At 38.2% G+C, this 22,493-nt stretch overlaps 1 long non-coding RNA gene across 3 annotated transcripts in view; it reads right to left on the minus strand.

Moving 5' to 3' along the window:
• The window catches only part of LOC115942060 (uncharacterized), an 88,280-nt gene that overhangs the window by 22,544 nt on the left and 43,243 nt on the right, over positions 1-22,493 (minus strand). For all 3 annotated transcript variants that reach the window (XR_014141240.1, XR_014141241.1, XR_004076713.2), the window contains one exon: positions 21,713-21,851. This is a non-coding gene — a long non-coding RNA (uncharacterized LOC115942060). The remainder of the gene's footprint in view (positions 1-21,712; positions 21,852-22,493) is intronic.

Genomic DNA, 22,493 nt, shown 5'->3' on the forward strand with positions numbered 1-22,493 from the left:
ATACCTTAAACTAATTTAACATCATGTGTCAACTACACTTTGAGAAAAAATTCAATATTCAGGAATCTCATAATCATCAAAATTAACATTGTACACTTTCATTTTTTTGCTAATGGATGTCTGCACATGTACTATATATGCATTACATACACAATTCATGTAACTATTATCATGCCATATGTGCAGATTAGATCCTGTATTTTTGTTGGTTTTGATTTTGCTTTTATCTTAGCTTTTATCAAGTACTAACAAGTAGATGAAGCCTTCTTAAGTGACAAGCGTAAGATATGATTTAACTTTGCCTTTTGACAAACCCTTTACCAGCTGACCAACTCTTATTCTTGATCAATGCATCTGATTGGAAATGTCATACCTGTACCATATGAAATAATGTTATATGTGTGGGTCTGCTCTTGAGCTTTCCATAGAACTCCCTTTATATGTATGTCATCCACTCTATCCAAAATTTATAAAATTATAGGCTCATGGAACACTGTAATACCTGGCAATGTAATCCTCACTCCTACAGTTCATATTCCTGGGCAACCTTTAACTATGTGTCTGCCAGCAACTGTCCTCTCTCCCTTGTCACATAGATATGTAAACACTCTCTTATCCAGAAAACAGGTCTTTTCTTCAACTGAGTATCTATATATAGTACAGCACCATTGATTTGTCAATAACTTTGATATATTCTGAACACCAGATCAAGACTTCACATTATTTAACCTGTCTTTCATGATCCCAAAGGCACTTGAGAACCTGGGAGTGTCTCAGGGTCACTGATTGTCACTTGACAGTATTAAGCAACATAGAGGTTTTGCTAAGTCCGTGCGGACTCTGGGTATTCACTCTGAAGACAGCTTTTTTGAATAAGGTTTTGACATATTGCTCTGTGTGTCATTCTGTAGGTTCAAAATGAACAATACAGGGAGCTTCACTTTGCTCATCCATAGTTGCTATACTTTCAATAATGAAAATGCATTATTTGGGTAAAGAAGTTATAAAAACACTAACAAAAAATTAAAGGTAATATGCAGGGAATTTGGATCTCAATAAAACAAGAGTTTACTGTAGTTAGAAGTAAGGCTGACTGCATATAATTATGAATAATTGACAATACTTTTTCCACAAACTGAAATTTTGCTAAGTTTTGTACATTATCACTGGCTTCGGTTTTTCCCCTTTCTCTCCCCCTTACTGGAGTCACTAGAAGGAAAATTTAAATTAGTTTTTATAATAACTATTGCAGGTAAGTTGCCCTGCACACAGTCCTCATATTTTCTCTAGATTCAAACATAAAGGGGATCCCAGCTCAAACAAGAATGATCCTTGTTGCACACGTGCCAGGTCATACATCCTCCTTTTTATTCTGGGAGGCTCCAGCTCACATGAAACTTACAAAATTAAGCACTACTCTGAACCCAGGAATTCATCAAGGTGGGTGGATTTGTTTGGGAATAAAAGAAAATTTCACAATTAAATTCTAATCACACACAAAAAAATTGAAAGCTACTAAACTATTTCATTTTGGTGACTGATTTTCTGAAGACAACCTGTAGAATGTTCTGTGGAACATTTTACTTCCTAGGATCAATACATTGCCAATCACATCTAAAAGATAATATGGAAATCTAGGCAAATGAATATTGTGATGATGTTTCTACTTGGCAGGGACACAGTGCCCAGATATTTGATCAAACATTATTCTGGATGCTCCTGTGAGAGTGTTTTTGAATGATATGTATATTACAATAGGTAGATCTTGAGTAAAGCAATTAGCCTTCCTTAGGGTTGGTGGGCCACATCTAATCAGGTGAAGACATGAATAGACCAGAGGGGCCATTTCCCCTTAGTGAGGAGTTCGTCCAGGAGACTGCCTTTGACTTCACTACAACATCAGTATCTCATAGTACTCAGGAAGACTATCTTCACACTCCCAACTGTAACTTTCATGAGTCTCCAACCAAGTGACCTCTCCCATTAGATTTTGCCAAGGCTCCACACTCTCATGAGTCCATTCCTTAAAATAATTCTCTATCCACATATCAACATCCTATTGGTTCTGTTCCTTTGGAGAACCCTGACTAATACAGGTGTTAAGAAGTTTTAGGTATCGGGGCGCCTGGGTGGCTCAGTTGGTTAAGCGACTGCCTTCGGCTCAGGTCATGATCCCGGAGTCCCGGGATCGAGTCCCGCATCGGGCTCCCTGCTCGGCAGGGAGTCTGCTTCTCCCTCTGACCTTCCTCCCTCTCATGCTCTCTGTCTCTCATTCTCTCTGTCTCAAATAAATAAATAAAATCTTTAAAAAAAAAAAAAAGAAGTTTTAGGTATCTATTCTGTCCTAGAGTAACTTGTGCTTTCACCAAAAAACAATCCCTAATAACATTTGGCTACTGACAGTTCAGTAAAAATTGTAGTAAAAATACAGCCATTGACAACAGCAACAAAAAGTATGAACTATATAGAGATAATCTATGTTGCACACCTAAGTCCACAGGTGTGCAAGGCCTATGCTCTGAACGCTGCAAAATGTTACTGTGAGAAATTAAACAAGGCCTAAATAAATAGAGAAACATACTGTATTCAGGGGTCAGAAGACTCAGTATTGTTAAGGCATTTATTCTCCCCAAACTGATCTGTGGATTCAATGCAATCACTGTAAAAATCCTAGCACAAATTCTTTAAAAGTAACTGACAGTCCTATTCTAAAAGTCATGTGAAAATTCAAAAGACCTAGACTATGAAACTAACTTTGAAAAAGAAGAATAAAGTTGGAGGATAAGCACTACCTTATTTCAAGACTCATTATAAATCCATAGTAATCCATACAGTGTGGTATTGGGATGAAGGTGGAACTGTATATAAAAGGAACAACATGAAGAGTCCACAAATAGACCCACACATATATGGACAAGAGATTTTGACAAAGCTATAAAGGCAATTCAATGGAGAAAAAATAATCTTTTCAACAAATGGTGCTGGGACAAGTGGGTCTATATATATACAAACATCAACTGTAATCCTTTATTGCACCATATGCAAAAATCAAATCAAAATAAATCAAAGACCTAATTATAAAAGTTAAAAGTATAAAACTTGTGGAGAACAACACAGGAAACAGTCCTGTGATCCTACGTTAGCTGAAGATTTCCTAGATATGACATCAAAGGCAAAATCAAAACCATGAATGAACAAATTAAAAAACTAAACTCCCTCAAACTAAACACTTTTGTCTTTAAAGACAACGTTTAGAGAATTAAGACAAGCCACTGACCAGGAGAAAATATTTGTAAATCACATATCTGATAAAGGAATTGTACCCAGAATTAAAAATCTCACAAAGGAAAATAAGAAAACAGACACTCCAATAAAAAAGTAGTCAACATATTTGAAAAGATACACCAAAATAGATATGCACATGTCAAACAATTACATGAAAAGATGCTGAATATCATTAGTCATTTAAGAAATGTAATCCTACTACTCCTCTGAGAATGGCTAAAATAAAACACTGACCATACCAAGTCCTGGCAGGGTTGTGGAGAATGGAACTCTCATATACTCGCTGTTGGTGGCAACAAAAAATGGTGCAACCACACTGGAAAAAGGCTAAGCACTTTCTTACAATGTTAATTTTATAACTCCTCTGAGTAAATACACCTAAGTATTAAAGAAAGAAACCATATGTCCAAGCAAAAACTTACACCTAAATGTTCATAGCAACTTTATTTATGAGAGCCCCAAATTGGAAATAACCCAAATATGCATGACTAGGTGAATGGAAACACCAAATTGTGGTATATCCACATAATGGAATATAAATCAATGATAAAAAAAAGAAGGAAATTGAGGCGACTGGGTAGGTCAGTCGGTTAAGCATCCAACTCTTGATTTCGGCTCAGGTTATGATCACTGTGCTAAGTGGGGAGTCTGCTTGAGATTCTCTCCTTCTCCCTCTTCCCCTACCTCTGCTCACTCTGTCTAAATAAGTAAATAAATAAATAAAATCTTTAAAAAAAGGAAAAAAGTAAATATTCTTACATGTAACAAATGCATAAATCTAGACATAATTAGGTTGAACAAAAGAAGACTGACAAAAAGAACACATTGTAGGATTCCATTCACATAAAATTATAAGAAAGGAAAACTTATCCATAGTGACAAAAGATCAGTGGTTGCCTAGGAAGGAGGTAGGGTGACATAGACAGGGACATTGGAGAGAGGCAGATGGCAGCATTACAAAGGGGTTGAAGAAGTTTTTTGAGGTGACTGATATGTTCATTATCTTGACAGTAGTACTAAATTCATAAGTACATATATATATAAACTGATTAAAGCATATACTTATTAAATATGTGTAGTGCATTGCATGTCAAGCATACCTCATAAAGTATTTGACATATATTTATATATTCCTAATTCTTTGATGCATTTAAATGAATTGTGTGAAAACTTCCCACAATTATGTTCTTATACTATTAACAGAGCCACACTATATCCAATCAAATTGGTCCACACTACATAAACCAAAGAAGAAACATCATTTGCCATGAAATTTATCCCAATTTTTAGAGAAAGTTGGTGTCCACTTCCTTCTGAAGTACTGAAACAATATATATTAGGAAAATAATAATTATATTTAAGAGAACTGGTTAATTTTTGGAAAGAGGTTGAGTATCATTGTAGTAGGGCAAATTCTAGGGTAATAAATATTTTTTAAAATATTAAATTTTAAAGAGATGTGGGAGGTACAGGCTTCTGTTGATGGAATAAGTCATGAAGATGAAAGGTAGAGCATAGGGAATAGAGTCAATGGTATTATAATAGGGCTGTATGGTGACAGATGGTAGCTATACTTATGGTAAGCATAGCATAACTTATAGACTTGTGGAAACTCTATGTTGTACACTTGAAACTAATGTAGCATTGTTTGTCAACTACATTTCAATTCAAAAATATATTAAATTCTAGTCACTGACATTTCAAACTAACATTTGGGAAATTATCTGGCTCTTTTAAAAACGTATATCTACATTTATATATATGTCATATTATATATGGCAAAAACTGCACTGGAGAAGAATCTATGTTACAATGTCAAATTGCTAGGATGATCTAACAACTACACATCCACACTCATCTATGAGATACAAGGGAATTGCAGATTATTATTTACACTGTGAGAACAATTTAGGTATATTTACTGCGAATGCATATTAAGACCAACTTCCTGCACCATCTAGACAATTTATTGTTTTCAGCAAAAAATAGGTATTTCTAAGATGGGGCACAAGGGCTACTACACAGCATGAAGTTGCTGATGGAATGAAATTCCACCTGCTAAACCTCTTCTCCCATGATGAGATCAGAGCAGCTTCTTTAAGTTAATTTGTGACCCTTACAGGAGCTATTATACTACATAATATTCTTCATATCAATGAACCCACTTGATCCAGGGTTCATATCCCACCAAGAATGTGAAGTAATGGGGTCTATTGAGGACTGCTGCCCTTGAATCTGGAGTAGAAGCTTCAGCAGCTATCAGGACACAGATCCTCAGAACCTGCCTCCTTCAGACACATTATATGAGCTCATCTATAAGAGACAGATCCACCTATCACTATGCTTTCCTTGTGTATATGTGCCCAGAGCCATGTTAAGCACTAAGTTAATAACAATGACAGTGACACAATTGTGGTCTGGTTATAATGACACATTATAATGGACTTCTCACAGGGCTTTTTCTCCTCCTGTCTCACAGGGCTTTTTCTCCTCCTGTCCTTGTTTATCCCCTACCAGCAACATGGAAAAGGAGTAAGTAGCCTGAATTTAAAGATTTTATTTATTTATCTGAGAGAGAGAATGGGAGACAGAGAGCATGAGAGGGGAAGGGTCAGAGGGAGAAGCAGATCCCCCGCCGATCAGGGAGCCCGATGTGGGACTCGATCCCGGGACTCCAGAATCATGACCTGAGCCGAAGGCAGTTGCTTAACCAACTGAGCCACCCAGGCGCCCCAGTAGCCTGAATTTATACAGACATTCATGATCCCACAGTAACCACAGGTTCATGGACTTGCTCATGTGTATTACTGAATGTTCCCAGAGATCCTGTGGGCGAAACATTCTCATCCCCATATTACAGAGGGGGAAGCTGGGGCTCAGAGTCATTGCCTGTCTTACCTCCTGAGCAGTTGCCTCTAGAAAAAAGCAGCTACAGGATACTCCTGGGGCAGGACCCATACTCACCGGGGCTGGGCAGGACCCCAATTGCTTTACCTATGAAACAGGTGGTGCACTGAACCCCAAAGCAGGAAAGACGTGACCTGGATCTGGACTCTTTGTCTTCTCACACCCCATAATGGTTCAGCCCCCACCACAGGGAACCACACCCTCAAATGAATCCCAAACACCTGAAAGCAGGACCCTGCAATCTCCACCAAGGCACCTATGTCTCTATAAAAAATTGTTACAAACCCCAATTGACATAGTGTTTCTACGGCAACCCAGATGCTTAAAGTGTTCCTCCAACACCTGAAATGCCTGTACATACTCATCCAACCCCTTCCTTTCCCCTAAAAGCAAAACACCTTTGCTCTTCAGGCCACCATATGAGAAAGCATAGATAGTAATTAGAGGCTCTAGACTGAAACCTGGTAATTGACAGAATTCTGCCCTTGTTGATGGAACAAAGAATGTCCCTGTGGTCAGAAATTTTCTTTGCCTTAAAGAGACAGTATTAAGGGGAGTATTAACGGCATGAAGCTTCCTCAGTGCCTCCAGCTCACCTAGTAGTCTTTAAACTTTAGCAACTACCTTTAGCACATGTGAATTGATTAACCTTCCTTCACGTATCTATACATCATGCATTCTTGAACAGAGCACTCCTGTACATTAGGAAACAGGAACCAAACCCTGTTGCACAATCACGGGGCACTAAGGGACCAGGCCCCCTAGCACAACCTCCTAGCACAGAGATAACGTCTGTAGCTGGCACCATTGAGTCTGCACATAATCAAGAAATGTTATGGACCACTGTACTGCCCTTACTGATTAACTGCCCTAAACCACTTTAAAAAATCCTTGGGCCAGGCAGAAATCTCAGAGTTGGCCTTTGTACAAGAGTCCACCTTCTCCCCAGGCAGCCGGCCTTCTGAATAAAGTTCATATCCTTTCCAATCAAAACTCATCTCTTGAGTATTGGCTTTTCCATCAATGGGTAGCAGAACTTGGTTTTTGGAAACAAATACACTGAGACCCAGGGAGGTATAGTAGGGTTCTTGGAGGTGAGCTAGGCCTTGGAGGATGAACATATGAAATCAAGGCCATGCTAAGAAGTTAGCCATGTGTGGTAGAAAACAAAGACACTGTCTATAATCATGTGACTGAAACATCTAGATACATACGCAGAAAATGTCATGCAAGAAGTCTCAGAGTATTTCAGGAAAGCAGGCCTAAACTACTAGTCAGTTAGTTAGTAGGCAGAAACTTACTCAGTTGAACCATACATTGGTTTTATCCTGGGGAATTCTTGTCCTCCGTTCCCAATATTTTCTTCCAGGTAGGCACATCCATGACCAAACCCATCTAACCTCTCTAAACACTCCTTCCTCTACCTAGAGAATCACTTATCTGATTAGTGAGATTGGAAGGACAAATGGGTTGCACAGTCCAGGCCTCTCTCTTCAAACTTCTTGTAGCAAACTGCCCTTATGGAGCATGTGTTTTCCTCTGCCTCTTCCTCAGGGGTGGGTCCACAGCTCTTCTCTTATTCTATGTCTTTCTGGCTCTCAAACTATTCCTATGTTCTTGCTTCATAAAGCTTTGGCCTTTAAGAGACCCCAAAGTACACCCTTCTCCACATCTGGGCCCTGAGCCAACTAAAATACAGTACAAAAAAATAAGAAGGAAAATGCATTGGCTTTATTCCTCATAAAGGAGATATTGGAGAATGTGGCTTAGATTCATTATAAGGCAGGTGGTCTCCCTATTAACAAACCCAAGAATGGAACAGACTTTTCCACCCAGCAATGCTGCACAGGGACAGTCAGAAAGGTCAAGAACTACAATGAGTATTTATCTGTTGTCTAATGAAAGAGTCCTGTATACATGTATTCAGGAAAAGTGGCTTCCTTGCAAGGCTATCCCTGTAGCAGAAGAAAGTACTTTAGGACAACTTTTTTGAGAAAACTTCTCAAAATGAATAATATTCCTTGTTCCAACTGCACAATCACCAAGCCACTTTCTGAGGAAATGGGTTTCCATGTATCTCAGGGAGCAGTTTCAATAAATACCCTCTTATTGCCTTAAAAAGCATGAGTGCAGTGGAGGCTCATCTTATGGAAGGCGATTGGAATAAATTTCTGAATTCCAGAAGTAGCATGAAAATCATACATTGTGAAAATGTCTCCTGAAATACCTTCAAACAATTAAAAGAATGTTCAAAATCCACACATAAACCCACACATAGACTATAGCCAGGCAAACATAGATAAAACATGCAAGAGAATAATAGCATATTTCACATAAGGATATATACATATGTTAAAAAAACTATAAATGTGTTGAGAATGAAAAATCTAAATTCTTGTGAGTGGTTACCTCTGGATAAGAAGACTACTGCAGCCAGAAAATACTTCAAGTGAGTTATAACAATATGTGATATTATTTAGTAGGAAGATATAGAAGTGTTATATTATTTTAGGAATTTCTAAAATATTTTATAAGCAATGTTTCTTTATGACCTTCAATATTGATTTTTAAAATGACTCATACTAATTTAGAAATTATGGGAAAAATAGTGAAATCTAGAATGAAATATACAATTCAATCAGCAATCCTACCATTTATTAGTTTAAAAAAAGAGTACCACATTTGTGCATTTCCTCCCATTACAAACTCTATGCATGCATCTATAATGCATATTCATTACATGTGGTTTCACATATGAATCAATATTTGTTAAAGATCATAAAATTAGTCATTATATTTTCCTAGGTTGACAAGCAACTTTGAGTCCAAAGTCCTGTACCTAACCATTGGGTTTATACTCATTGTTCTGTTAGGACTGAGGCCAGAGCAGGGGAAGGGACTACCCATGGTCCTACGGGCAAGGACCAATCTGGTATTTGGGACAGCAGATCCATCTTGATACTCTATTATTTCCTACTGTCTCCTTTCTGGGGTCAAAGGAAGATGGCTATTCTAGTGTCAAAATGAAAGTTGAAAAGAACAGAAAACATAAAAAAAAAAAAAAGAGGTGATGATTTGCTTCTTCATTTCCACCATCTTCAGGTAATTCATCCTATAAAGAAATACCAAAGTTATTCCATCATATAAATATGTATTCATTTCTTTTCCTTCTGCCCAATCTGAAAGACCGCTATAAGATGTTCATTTTTTAGACTCATTTGTGAAATAACACAGTGAAGACCATACATATATTTGCTGAAATATTATGTATCAGGTGCTCTCTAAATGTTTGCTCATTTCCCATAACAGTTCTCTGAGGTAAATATCAATATGCCCATTGTACAGATGAGCAAGTTCAAGCTCACAAAGGATAACTAACTACTCCAGTGTCATACACATCTTCAGAGGAAGGAATGCTGCTGTACAGAATGTGTTCATTTACACATATTCTTTCCCCAAATCATTACATTACACATATATTTTTTAAAGATTTTATTTATTTATTTGAGAGAGAGAATGAGAGAGAGCACATGAGAGGGGGGAGGGTCAGAGGGAGAAGCAGACTCCCTGCTGAGCAGGGAGCCCGATGCGGGACTCGATCCAGGGACTCCAAGATCATGACCTGAGCCGAAGGCAGTCGCTTAACCAACTGAGCCACCCAGGCGCCCAACATTACACATATTTTAAGAAACTTCTCTATTACACATATTTTAAGAAACTTCTCTTTTTCACCAATCAATATGCTGCCTACAAGAGACTAATTTCAGACCAAAAGACACTTACATATTGAAAGTGAGGGGATGGAGAAACATTTATCATGCAAATGGTTGTCAAAAGAAAGCCAGAGTAGCAATACTTATATTGGACAAAATAGACTTTAAAACAAAGACTGTAACAAGACAAAGAAGGACACTACATAATAATAAAAGGGACAACCTAACAACAGAATATAACAACTGTAAATGTTTATGCACCCAACATGGGAGCACCCAAATACATAAAACAGTTAATAACAAACATAAAGGAAATAACTAATAGTAATATAATAATAGTAGGGGACTTTAACACCCCATATACATCGATGGACAGATCATCCAAATGAAAATAAGGAAACAGTGGCTTTGAATGACACACTGTACTAGATGGACTTAACATATATATTCATATATTCATATATATGAATATATTCAGAACATTCCATCCTAAAACAGCAGAATTACACATTCTTTTCAAGTGTACAAGGAACATTCTCCAGAATAGATCACATATTAGGCGATAAAACAGGCCTCAACAAATTCAAGAAAACTGCAGTCATACATGACATGCATCTTTTCTGACTACAATGCTATGAAACTAGAAATCAACCGCAAGAAAAATCTGGAAAGAGCACAAATACACGGAGGTTACATAACATGTTATTGAACAATGAATGGGTGAACCAAGAAATCAAAGAGAAAGTAAAAAAATACATGGAGATAAATGAAAATGAAAACACAAGGGTCTAAAATCTTTGGGATGCAGCAAAAGTGCTTCTAAGAGGGAAGTTTATAACAATACTGGCCTACCTCAAGAAGCAAGAAAAATCCCAAATAAACAGCATAACTTTACACCTAAAGGAGGTACAAAAAGAAGAACAAAACCCCAAACCAGTAGAAGAAAGGAAATAATAAAGATTAGAGCAGAAACAAATGATACAGAAACTAAAAAACAATAGAACAGATCACTAAAACCAGGAGCTAGTTCTTTGAAAACATCAACAAAAATGATAAACATCTAGCCAGACTCATCAAAAAACAAAAGAGAGAGGACTCAAATTAACAACATCACTAATGAAACAGGAGAACTGACAACCAACACCACAGAAATACAAACAATTGAAAAAGAATATTATAAAAACCTATATACCAACGAATTGGACAACTTAGAAGAAATGGATAAATTCCTAGAAACATATAACCTATCAAAACTAAAGCAGAAGAAATAGAAAATTTGAACAGACCAATGACCAGCAATGAAATGGAATAAAAAATTAAGTATCAAAAAAAAGTAATCAAAAAATTCCCCAAAAAACAAAAGCCCAGGACCAGATGGCTTCACCAGGGAATTATACCAAACATTTTTTAAAAAACTTAATACCTATTCTTCTCAAACTATTACAAAAAACAGAAGAGGGAGGAAAACTTCCAAATTCATTCTATGAGGGCAATATCACCCTGATACCAAAACCAGAAAAGATACCACAAAAAAAAAAAAGAAAAGAAAAGAATTACGGGCCAATATCTCTCATGTATATAGATGCAAAAATCCTCAGCAAAATATTAGCAAACCAAATCCAACAATACGTTAAAAAAATCACTCACCATGGTCAAGTGGGATTTATTCCTGGGTTGCAAGAGCATTTCAATATTCATAAATCAATCAACATGGTACATCACATCAATAAGAGAAAAGATAAAAATCATATGGTCATTTCAGTAGGTGTAAAAAAAAGCATTTGACAAAGTACAACATCCATTCACGATTTAAAAAAACCCTCTGCAAAGTGGGTCTAGGAGGACCATACCTCAACATAATAAAGGCCTTATATGAAAAACCCACAGTGATCATCATACGCAATTATAAAAAAACTAAGAGCTTTTCCCCTAAGATCAGAAATAAGACAAGGATGTCCATTATCACCACTTTTTTTTTTTTTAACACAGTACTGGAAGTCCTAGCCACAGCAATTAGACAACATAAAAAAATAAAAAGCATCTAAATTGGTAAGGAAGAAGTAAAACTCTCACTGTTTGCAGATGATGTGATACTCTATAAAGAAAACCCTAAAGATTCCACCAAAAAACTACTAGAATTCATAAACAAATTCAGTTAAGTTGCAGGATACAAAATCAATGTACAGAAATTTGTTGCATTCCTATACACTAATAATGAAGCAGCAGGCAGTGAAATTAAGAAAACAATCCCATTTACAACTGCACCAAAAATAATAAAACACCTAGGAATAAGCTTAACCAAAGAGGTGAAAGACATGTACTCTGTAAACTATAAAACACTGATGAAAGAAATTGAAGACAACAAAAACAAAGGGGAAGACATTCCATGCTCATGGATTGGAAAACAAATATTGTTAAAATGTCTATATTACCCAAAGAAATTTACACACTTAGTGCAACCCCTATCAAAATACCAATAGCATTTTTCACAGAACACCAACGAACAATCCTAAAATTTATATGGGACCACAAAAGACCTTGAATAGCCAAAGCAATCTTGAAAAAGAAAAACAAAACTGGAGGTATCACAATTCCAGACTTCAATTATATTATAAAGCCATAGTAATTAAAACAGTATGGTACTAGAATAAAAGTAGACACATAGATCAATATAATAAAATAGAAAACCAAGAAATAAACCCACAACTATATGGTTAATCTTCAACAAAGGAAGAATGAATATCCAATGGGAAAAAAGATGATCTCTTCAATAAATGGTGTTGGGAAAACTGGACAGCCACATGCAAAAGAATGAAACTGAACCACTTTCTTACACCATACATAAAAATAAACTCAAAATGGATTAAAGACCTAAATGTGAAATCTGAAACCATAAAAATCCTTGAAGAGAATACAGACAGTAATTTCTCTGACATGGGTTGATGCCACTTTTTTCTAGTTATATCTCCTGAGGCAAGGGAAATAAAAGTAAAAACAAACTATTTGGACTACATCATAATAAAGTTTCTGCACAGTGAAGGAAATAATCAACAAAACTAAAAGGCAAACTACTGTATGAGAAAAGATATTTGCAAATGACACATCTGATAAGGGGTTAGTATCCAAAATATATAAAGAACTGATACAACTCAACCCAAAAAACAAATAATCCAATTAAAAAATGGGCAGAAGACATGAACAGACATTTCTCCAAGAAGACATCTAGATGGCCAAAAGACACATAAAAAGATGCTCAACATCACACATCATCAGAGAAATGCAAGTCAAAATTATAATGAGGGATGCTGGGATGGCTCAGTCAGTTGAGCATCTGACTCTTGGTTTCGACTCAGGTCATGATCTCAGGGTCATGAGATCGAGCTCCACATCAGGCTCCATGCCCAGCAGGGAGTCTGCTCCAGATTCTCTCTCCCCCTCTCCCTTTCCCCACCCCCACTCTCTCTCTCTCTCTCAAAATAAATAAGTAAATCTTTAAAAAAAAAACTACAATGAGATATCACCTCACAGCTGTCAGAATGGGTAAAATAATAAACACAAGAAACGATAAGTGTTGGTGAGGATGTGGAGAAAAAGGAACCCTTGTGAACTGTTGGTGGGAATGCAAACTGGTGCAGCCACTCTGGCAAACAGTATGGAGGTACCTCAAAAAATTAAAAACAGAACTACCCTATGATCCAGTAATCGCACTACTGGGCATTTACCAAAAAACACAAAAGCACTAATTCAAAAGGATACATGCACCCCTATGTTTATAGCAGCATTATTTACAATACCCAAACTATGGAAATAGTCCTGTATCCATCAATATATGAATGGATAAAGAAGATGTGCCTGCTTCTCCCTCTGCCTGCCGCTCCCCCTGCTTGTGCTCTCTCTCTCTCTCTGACAAATAAATAAAATCTTAAAAAAAAACAACAGAATATTTTGAGGCATTACATATCTATATGAGGGGTGGGCAGTGGGCAAAATGACTGAAGAAGGCAAAAAGTACAAATTTCCATTCATAAAATAAAAAAGTGATGAGGATGTAATGTTGAGAATGGTGACTATATTTATTAATCCTGTACTGCATATTGAAAGGTACTACCAGAGTAGATCTTAAAATTACCACCACAAAACAAATTTTGTACCTATGTATGTTGACAGATGTTAAGTAGACATATTGTGGTGGTCATCTCACAAAATAAATACAGAGTCATTATGGTGTACACCTGAAACCAACATAATATTATATGTTAATCATATCTCAATAAAGAAGAAAAAATGGGTAGATGTAGTCAAAATGTACAAATTTCCAGTTACAAGATAAATCAGGTCTGCAGGGAGGAGGAGTTAAGATGGCAGAGGAATAGGGGGACCCCAAGTTTATCTCATCCCTCAAATACAGCTAGACAGTTATCAAATCATTCTGAACACCTGAGAAATCAATCAGAGGTCTGAGAGAACAAATCCTGCAAGTCTACAAGTAGAAAAGCGACGACCTTTTGGAAGGTAGGAGGTGTGCAAACTTGAATCCAGTGTGATATAGCTGAGGATACAGCCACGGGGAGGGAACCTGCTTATGGAGGCTACCACAAAGTATTATAAGCAGCAGAGTACAAAATCAGAACTTTTGGAAGTCTGCTACAGTGGGGGACATGCCTGGCTTAAAGGTGCTCAGGTGGCAAAGCAAGGCAGGATCCCGGTGTGACATCATGGTCCGAGGATCCCCTGGGTTGCAAGAAGAATGGGTGGCGCCTAAGTGCTGCATTGTTCCCAGGCGTAGGAGTGTGGAAACCGGCTGAGAACAGTGACTCTAGGTGCCAGCTTTCTGCTTCGTATTGCCATAAACTGTGAACTTCTGAGTGGTGGTGTGACTGCTTTCTGGTTCAGGTCTGGCAAATGGCGGAGGTGGAGTGATACCTTCCCTAGGAGGAACAGCGTTGGATCTGTGCCACAGGAGTCACTAAAATTTGGACTTTTGAAACTCAGTCATGAGCCTGAGATAAAAAAGCTCCAACACAGGCAGGATGAACACAGGATTCTGACGGAAACCAGGGAGACAAGAGTGACTGATTGCTCTTCTGTGAGGGTTCACTGAAGAGAGGCAGGCGCAAATTTTCAGCTTCTGGGCTGCGGTATTCATCCTGCCCTGCCCATCAGTGTTGAAAGGTTTCAGGGACCAAACAGTGCCACCTAGTGGAGTCTGGAGCCGCTTACACCAAGCCCTGCCTGCCTGAGTCCTGGAGGGGCGTTTCCACCAGGGCAAGTCCACCTGAGAATCAACGCAACAGGCCCCTCCGCCAGAAGACCAGCATAAACAGCTCCCTTGCACCAAGTTTACTGATCATAGAGGGCTGCAAAGCTTCAGCTCTAGGGGAAAATAGAATCTACCCTCCTTTGTACTTTTATTTTTTATTATTTTTTCATTTATTTTATTTTTTCAATTATTTTTTATTTTTATATCTATTTATATATTTATATGTTTTTTATTTTTTGTTTGCTTCCATTGTATTTTATTTTTAGACCTTTTTTTCTTTCTTATTTTAAGATCTAGTTTCTTTTAACAAGCAGACCAAAACACACCCAGGATCTAGATTTTTTGTATTTTGTTGTTGTTGTTCTTGCTGTTCTTTTTTTTTCTTCTTTCTTCTTTTCTGGACAAAATGATGAGACAGAGAAATTCACCCCAAAAGAAAGAACAGGAGGTAGTACTCACAGCCAGGGATGTAATCAATAGAGTTATACAATACAGTTATATCAATACAGTTATAAGTAAGATGTCTGAACTATAATTTAAAACAATGATTATAAGGATACTGGCTGGACTTGAAAAAGGCATATAAGACACTAGAGAATCCCTTGCTATAGAGATAAAAATACTAAAATCTATTCAGACCGAAATGAAAAATGCTATAACTCAGATGCAGTCCCAAGTGGAGCCATAAACATGAGGATGGAAAAGCAGAGGAGCCAATCAGTGATATAGAAGATAAAATTATGGAAAATAATGAAGCTGAAAAGCAGAGGGAAAGAAAACCAGTAGATCATGAAGGTAGACTTAGGGAATTCAGCGATTCTGTAAAACAAAATAATATCTGTATCATAGAAGAGTGGAAAAAGGGAGGAGAAGGTTTATTTGAACAAATTATAGCTGAGAACTTCCCTTCCTGGTGAAGGAAACAGGCATTCAAGTCTAAGAGGCACGGAAAACTCCCCTCAAAATCAACAAAAACAGGTTAACACAATGACATATCATAGTGAAACTTGCAAAATGCAAAGACAAAGAGAGAATTTTGAAAGCAGCTCAGGAGAAAAGGTCCTTAACCTACCAGGGTAGACACAAAAGGCTGGCAGCAGACCTGTCCAAAGAGACCTGGCAAGCCAGAAAGGACTGGCATGATATATTCAATGTGCTAAATGGGAAAAATATGCAGCCAAGAATACTTTATCCAGCAAGACTGTCATTCAGAATAGAAGGAGATAAAGAGTTTCCAAGACAAACAAAAACTAAAGGAGTTCATGACCACTAAACCAGCTCTGAAGACATATTAAAGGGAAAGAGAGACCAAAAGCAACAAAGAATAGAAAGGAACAGAGACAATCTACAGGAACGACTTTATGGGTAATTCAATGGCACTAAATTCATATATTTCAATAATTACTCTGAATGTAAATGGACTGAATGTTCCAATCAAAAGACATAAGGTATCAGAATGGATAAAAAAAAGCGCCCAAGACCCATTGATATGCTACTTATAAGAGACTCATTTTAGACCCAAAAGACAGTTCCAGATTGGAAGTGAGGGGGTGGAGAACCATTTATCAGGCTAATGGACATCAAAAGAAAGCTGGGGTAACCATCCTTATATCAGACGAATTAGATTTTAAACCAAAGACTGTAATAAGAGATTAAGAGGAGCACTATATCATAATAAAAGTATCTATCCAACAAGAAGATCTAACAATTGTAAATATTTATGCCCCTAACGTGGGAGGAGCCAATTATATCAACCAATTAATAGCAAAATTAAGGAAACACATTGAAAAATACAATAATAGTAGGGACTTTAACACCCCACTCACTGCAATGGACAGATCATCTAAGCAGATCAACAAGGAAACAAGGGCTTTGAATGACACACTGGATCAGATGGATTTCACAGATATATTCAGAGCATTTCATCCTAAAGCAGCAGAATAAACATTCTTTTTGAGTGCACATGCAACATTCTCCAGAATAGATCACATACTAGATCACAAATCAGGCTTCAACCAGCACAAAAAGACTGAGATCATACCATGCTTATTTTTAGCCACAGTGCTATGAAACTTGAAGTCAACCACAAGAAAAAATTTGGAAGGACCACAAATACATGGAGATTAAAGAACATCCTACTAAAGAATGAATGCATTAACCAAGAAACTAAAGAAGAAATAAAAAAAATACATGGAAGCAAATAAAAATAAAAACATGACAGTCCAAAACCTTTGGGATGCAGTAAAGATGGTCCTACAAGGGAAGTATATAGCAATATAGACCTTCCTCAAGGGGCACCTGGGTGGCTCAGTCGTTGGGCGTCTGCCTTTGGCTGGAGTCATGGTCCCAGGGTCCTGGGATCGAGCCCCGAATCAGGCTCTCTGCTTGGCTGGGAGCCTGCTTCTCCCTCTCCCGCTTCCCCTGCTTGTGTTCCCTCTCTTGCTGTCTCTCTCTCTCTGTCAAATGAATAAATAAAATCTTAAAAAAAAAAAAAGACCTTCCTCAAGAAGCAAGAAAAGTCTCAAATACACATACTAACCTTACAACTAAAAGGGGCTGGAAAAAATGCAAATAAAGCCTAAATCCAGCAGGAGAGGGGGAATAATAAAGATTAGAACAGAAATCAATGATATAGAAATAATAAAAAAAAAAAAACAGTAGAACAGACCAACGAAACTAGTAGCTGGTTCTTTGAAAGAATTAACAAGATTGATAAAGCCTTAGCCAGACTTATCAAAAAGAAAAAAGAAAGGACCCACATAAATAAAATCATGAATGAAAGAAGAGCGATCACAACTAACACCAAAGAAATACAAACAATTATAAGAGAATATTATAAGCAATTATATGCCAGCAAATTAGGCAATCTGGAAGAAACGGATGAATTCCTAGAAACATATATAAACTACCAAAACTATCAGCTGCACAGTTCTGAGAGGGTACATTCTCTCAGCGACCAATACCACGGCTTCATTCAGCTGCAAGAAGAGCTCTGCCTGGAATGTAAATATCCATGAGTTCCCCCCCGCACATGTGTGACACCTCCTACATGTATGCATGCATGCATGCATCTATCCATCCATTCATCCAATTAACAGGAATTAAGAAAAACTCTACACCATCACTTTAGTTAAGTTTTAGGCTCCTCCAGAATGGAAACAAAGAAGTAAAGTGTGAAAAGGGTAGGGTTGTTTGAAATAATAAAAAAACAGGTGACAAGAGACAAACTATCTTCATCAAATAATTCAAAATAACATATGTAGATATCTTGTCTCCATGAGGTGAACCTTAATTCCATTTCCCAACCCTGAGGTCAGGACTGACTTAGTGATTCACATCTAAAGAATATAGTAGGTGAATGGAAAATAGTTACATTAGTCAAACTAAACAAACATCACCTTAACCTCGTACTGAGGGTCAACATCTCAGTGATGCCATATTGGTATCAGGTCCTCCTAAATGTAATGTGATGCGAGGGCACTTCAACTCTTTGGTGTTCTTTCCCAAAATGCATAACCTCAATCTAATCAGGAGAAAAAATAACAAGACTATGCCTGTACTCCTCAATACTGTCAGGGTCATGAAAACACTCTGGTAATTCCTGAAATGCTTCAGCAGTTACCATATGACCCAGCATCCCACTGTAGGTACACAGCCAGGACAGATGACAACATATGTCTATATAAAAACTTGGACATGGACGTACATAGCATCATTATTTATAAGAGCCAAAAATGGAAATAACCCAATTTTCCATCAATTAATGAATGCATAAATAAAATGTGGTATATTATTTGGCAATAAAAAGGAATCAGGGGCGCCTGGGTGGCTCAGTTGGTTAAGCGTTTGCCTTTGACTCAGGTCATGATCCTGGAGTCCTGGGATCGAGTCTCGGATCAGGCTCCCTGCTCAGCGGGGAGTCTGCTTCTCCCTCTTCCTCTGCCCCTCTCCCTGCTTATGCTCTCTCTCTCTCTCTAATGAATAAATAAAATCTTAAAAAAAAAAAGAAAAAGGAATAAAATAGTGATATGTGCTATAACATGGATGAACCTTGAAAATGCTATGACAGTAAAGCCAAATATGCAAAAGACCACATGTTGCATGATTCCATTTATATAAAATGTCCAGAGACAGGCCATCAATATAACTGTACCCAAGGAGTTTTCCCCTTTCCATCCTGACTTCCAGAAAGTTCTGTGGGTCACCAGCCCCTTGTTCCCATTATCCTGTTCAAGCTGCAGTTCAGGATTTTGTCACAAGGTGGCATCAACGTACCACCAGCGTCAAACTTCTGTCCTACAGAATGTTTGCAAGAAGTAAAAAAAACAAAACAAATAACAATAACCACCCTAAAAACCCAGGCTGTGAACCTATACAGAATGACTTTACACCTGAAAAAATGATAGATGTAAAATAAGATTGTGATATACTATGGGGTCCGGAGACATCAAAACACCTGGTGGCAAGGGCGCCTGGTAGGCTCAGTCAGAAGAGCATGTGACTCTTGGATCTCAGGGTCATGAGTTTGAACCCCACGTTGTGTATAGAAATTACTAAAAAAAAAATAAATAAACTTAAAAAAAAAACACCTGGTGGCAGTGGCATGCTTTGGCAGTCTGTAGCAGGCATGCAAAGGGCAATGCAGGGCAGAAAAGGAAATAGATAACTAAGAGAGGATGGGGCTCGGAGTGGGGTCTGGGCAGCTATGGTCTGTGTCATGGACAGGGGATGACAAACAGGGAGTATAAGTTGGTCTGGGTAGCCTGCAAAGATGGGGTAATAGAAGGTGAACACCCTGTTTTCTGGTAGGGACACTCTGCACAGTCCACAATGTACATCAGCTGGCAATAATGAGGGAAGAGATAAATCAATGAACACCAGGTAGTCTGCGGTTAGTGGAAAATGAGTCTGCTTTAATACACTTATGAATTTTCCTAGCAGGATGGGTATCATAGTAAACAAACCATTTTTCCCTGATATTTTAAAAAAAATTTTAGATATCTGAATTGTGAACTCAGCCAGAGTCACCTTGTGAGCACATGAATCAGATCTTGTTGCTCCCATACTGCAACCCTCCAAACTCAGAATGACTCCAATCTCCATACACAGCCCAAAATATGTGGCTCCTCCCTGCCCTTCAATCTCATCTCTTACGACTGGCACTTTGTCTGCCAGACTCTGGCCACTTGAGTTCATCCTCTGCTCCTGGAACTAGCGCCACACACATCACAAACCAAAATACCAGCCCAGGCCCGGTTTCCTCTTGTTCAGGACTCAGTTCAAATGTCACTGCCTGAGAAACAGCATCAATGACAACACCATCTATAACACTCCCTGTCCCCATCATTTCCTACGCAATGGATACATTTATTTTCTTTAAAGAACTCATCCCATATGAAATTCTCCTGCCTATTAATTTGCTTACCTGCTTATTGCCAGTTTTTCCAGGCTAGAAACAAAGCACCAGGGATGCTGCCTTGTCTTGTTCAAAGTGACGCATCCATGGCAAGTGGCTACTTCAATGGCTGTTATAGATTGAACTGCATCACCCCCAAAAAGATATGAACCACCAATACCTCAGAACATAACCGTATTTGAAATTAGGGTTGCTGCAGATGCAATTAGTTAATACTGGAGTAGGGTCTGTCCTCAAACAAATGTGACTGGTGTCCTTATGAGAAGACAGCCATGTGAAGACAAAATAGGGACAACACACTGTGATGATGAAGACAGTGATTGGAGCCAACATCTGCAAGCCAGTAAATTGCAGAGATTGCCAGCAAACCACCAGAACCTAGGAAGGAGCATGGATAGTCCCCAAAAGGATTTTGGGGGAAGCATGGCCCTGGAAATACTTTGATCAGGGATAGCTTCCAGAACTGTGAGATAATAAATTTCTATGGTTTAAGCCATCCAGTTTGTGGTACTTAGTTACATGAGCCTTAAGAAACTATGGCAGTCCTTCCCAAATAAACACTGAATAGTATGACTGAAAAGAAAGAATTGTTCCCTTTCTGATCCACTGGGAGCACACACAAATATTTAAAGCTGAGCTTCCAAAGAAACTGACATCAAAATAAGACATTAAATGATTCAAAATTTTAAGAAACCCTTGTTGCAAATTCACAGCAGTGCTATTCAATCTTGGGTGAATACCATAACACACAGGAGAAATCATTCTCACTCCACCTCCCTGTTTTGGATACAGCAGACCTAGGGTGATCTTCTGTACCTGTTATTTTAACAAGCACTCCATGCCAACTTGATGAGGGGGTATATAGACCATACTTGGAAAACTCCTGATCTAAACATCTAACATTTCTGTACCATTAATTTAATGCCTACCTTGCAGAGTTCTGTGATACGTGGTGTGTCTCTGTTAATAAATTACTCAAAAGGGCACTGGTCCTTCCCTCCCACCTATAACCACAGATTCCTTTCTCACATGGGATCTCACTTAAAGTCCACAATACTCCTGGGTGGTTGGGAGAGTTGGGTATTGTTATTCTGTTATATAAAAGACACTGGAGGAAGAGTAGTGACTTACCTAAAGTATCCCAATGATGGGACCCTGATCTTGTCGCTCTTGTTCCAGCAATTTGTCTAGCACACTGGACATCACACCTGGTTCTTCTCTATTGTTTCCTGTTTCTGGGGCTCACAGTTCACACACTGCTCTGCTTTCACTAGAAGGGAGAGACAGGGGATCATTCAGCACATGGAATAGAGAGGAAAGTGAGAGGAAGGGAGAACACACGAAAGGCAGGGAAAAGAGGCGAGGATGTGCTTGCCTGTCCTCACTCAGGTCACTGGAAGCTGTGCAGTGACACTCTTCCTCTTCTCCAGCTCCATCCCACAGCCCCCTCCCGTACACAGCAGTGACACTGAAGCTCTTACATCATGGAAATATGGGCTCATCCCTGCTTGCTGCTCCATGTCCAAGTATTCCTTTTTTTTTTTTTTTTAAAGATTTTACTTATTTGACAGAGAGAGACACAGTGAGAGAGAGAACACAAGCAGGGGGAGTAGGAGAAGGAGAAGCAGGCTTCCCGCCGAGCAGGGTGCCTGATGTGGGATTCGATCCCAGGACCCTGGGATCATGACCGGAGCCGAAGGCAGATGCTTAACAACTGAGCCACCCAGGCGCCCCATGTCCAACTATTCTATCCGGTACTCATGCTATCAAATTAATGTCAGAGGCAACATTACATTCCTTCTATATTTTGGGAAATACTCCATTTTGCAGAACAAAGTACATACTGAAAGTATTTTGGGAGGTGACAAATAGACACAGAACCTAATTTGAAGGGGTAAACACTGGCCAATTC

Source organism: Leptonychotes weddellii, chromosome X (assembly GCF_054177405.1).
Source record: "Leptonychotes weddellii isolate Sample4059 chromosome X, ASM5417740v2, whole genome shotgun sequence".
In the NCBI taxonomy this organism is placed as follows: domain Eukaryota; kingdom Metazoa; phylum Chordata; class Mammalia; order Carnivora; family Phocidae; genus Leptonychotes; species Leptonychotes weddellii.